The following is a 2560-nucleotide window of genomic DNA, read 5'->3' as shown; positions in this document are numbered from 1 at the left end:
GGATTTGTCTGGTTCTACTTAGTTCTGTTAGCTTTTGCTGTGTGATTCTGGAACCCGTTGCAACAGGTTCGCGCACACTTTAAATTGTCTTCCGCATGCTCAGACCCTTTCGACCTTACGAGATGTTCCTCTTACCTCTGGGATATCCCTTTATCTTAAAGTCTAATTCATCAGATATTAACACAGCCATTCCAGCTTCCTTATAATCTAGTGTTTGCATAGTATGATATTTTCCAACCTTTCACTCATCCTGTTTGTGTCACTGTATTTAAAATCCGTCTCTGTAAAATATATAGTGAGTCATACTTTTTTATTCAATCTGGCGATCTCTGCTTTTTTTTTTGATTCGAGTTAGCATCTGGTGTCATTTTATTCCAACCTAAAGAATTTCTTACAGTGCAGGTCTTCTGGCGGTTCATTCTCTTTGTTTTTGTTTACTTTTAAATGTTTTTATTTTTGCTTTCATTTTTGAGGAATAATTTGGCTGGGCATGTAATTCTGGGTGGCAGGGATTTTTTTCTTACAGCATTTTAAAGTTATCGTTCTACTGTCTTCTGGCCTCTTTGTCTCTGATGAGAAGTCAGCCCTCATTAGCATCCCTTAACAGAATGTGTGGTTTTCTCTGTTTTTAAGATTGTCTTTTTACCTTCGGATTTCAGCTATTTGCTTACGATGTGCCTAGGTATGGTTCTCTTTGTACGTATCCTGCTTGGGGTTCAATGAGCTTGTTGGATCTGTAAGTCAATGACTTTTACTAAATTTGGGGATTTTTCAACCAATATTTCTACAAATATGTTTCTGCCTCATTGTCTGTCCCCTCTCCTTCTGGTACTCCAATTACAAATATTTTAACTTGATATTGTTCCACAGGTTTATCACTTTTTGTTTGCTTTTCTTCCATTTTTGTTCTCTCTACTCTTCTCATTGAATAATTTCTATTGATCTATCTTCAAATTCACTGAGTCTTCTTCTTGCATCTCCAATGTACTGCTAAATGATTCAAGGACTTCTTTCACTTTGGTATGTACATTTGGGGTATAGAAACGCACAGCCTAATACAGTAGTCGCTATGTGTCTATTTAAATTCAAATTAATTAAAATTAAATAAAATTAAAATTCAACTCTTTCATCACAGTAGACACATTTCTACTGCTCAAGAGCCAAGTTGGCTAGTGGCTACAGTACAGGTACAAGATGTTATCATCCCTAAAAAAGTTCTATTGGATGACGTTGTGCTAGAATTTCCACTTGACTCTTTTTTATAGTTTATATTTCTTTACTGAGATTTCCTATCTTTCATATATTTTTCTTTAAATCCTTGAACATATTTAGAATAGGTATTTAAATTCCTTTGTACTAATTGTATATCGTGGGGTCCATTTTTATGGATACCTTTTTTTCTAGAGTAGGAGTAATATTTTTCTTTTTCTTCACCTGTCCAGTGATTTTTGATTGGATTATGGAAATTTTTGAATGATGCATTGTGGAGGGTCTTGAGTCCATTTTGTTTTCTGTTAATGTATTCTAGCTAGTAATTAAGTTGACTGGACTTCATCTCCAAAGTTCATCTCCCCTTTGAACAGCAGCAACCAAAATCTGAATATACATACCTTAGACGTGCCAAGAATTTGGGTGGCTCTTGTATATAGATTTTGGGGTTCACCTTCTCTGCAGTACCCTTCCTTCAAGGATTCCTCCCTAAACAGTCTGGCTTTCTTCCAGTCCTGAACTCTGTCCTCTCACACCTCAGGCCAATATAGCTGTGGCTTTCTGCCCACTTCACTTTATGCTCAGTTTTAAGAGTTCCAGGTGAAAAGCCTATGATGAGAAAACCACTATTTGAGTTGCTGCCCAGACCTCGTTCAGTGGGACAACCCTGCTCACACCCAGAGTCTGACTTTTAGGATAGAACCTGAGCTTAGGATTCCCGCCACAGGTTTCCACTTTGCTTTTCCTAGGGCAGCTTTTAAAATAACCACTCAGGTCTACGGCCAAGCCACCCTGAACATGCCTGATCCCGTCTGATCTCGGAAGCTAAGCAGGGTCGGGCCTGGTTAGTACTTGGGTGGGAGACCATCTAGGAAGACTAGGTTCTGTAGGAGTAAGAAAAATAAAAATAAAAATAAATGAAATAACCACTTAGAGTTGAGCCCTTAAAAAGTTGGTGGCCTCCACCTCAACCACCTTATAAGTAAAAAGTGCTTGCTACCCTCCGACTTGATGGTGACCTTGGACAGAGGACTGCCCCTCCCGCTGGCTGATCGCATGCTCCTCCCACCTCCCCTCCATTCTGGGATCTGTAAGTAATAAATCTCGTGACTTTACTTCCTTTGTGTGGATGTGTTGAAACTGCCCCAAAGTGGGAGCTCGGATGCTGAAGAAGCTGCCGAGTGGGTGGGTGGGTGGCTTGCGCCTTCTCATCCAGCAGGTATAATTTGCATATTCTTAATTTATATGCCAGCTACAGCTCCCCATCCAGCACAAAGCCTCAAACTCACAAATATCACCCATGTAGTTAGTCTTTCAAAGATAGATTCCTCTCTGGTTTCTGCTTATTTTT

At 39.4% G+C, this 2560-nt stretch overlaps 1 pseudogene; it reads left to right on the top strand.

The window, feature by feature from the left end:
- Nucleotides 1-1983: 1983 nt before the first annotated feature.
- Nucleotides 1984-2102, top strand: LOC112480187 (annotated as a pseudogene).
- The last annotated feature ends 458 nt before the right edge of the window (nucleotides 2103-2560 follow it).

This window comes from Pteropus alecto, unplaced genomic scaffold (assembly GCF_000325575.1).
Source record: "Pteropus alecto unplaced genomic scaffold, ASM32557v1 scaffold134, whole genome shotgun sequence".
Taxonomy (NCBI): Eukaryota; Metazoa; Chordata; class Mammalia; order Chiroptera; family Pteropodidae; genus Pteropus; species Pteropus alecto.
This window is presented reverse-complemented; position numbering and strand designations above follow the sequence as displayed.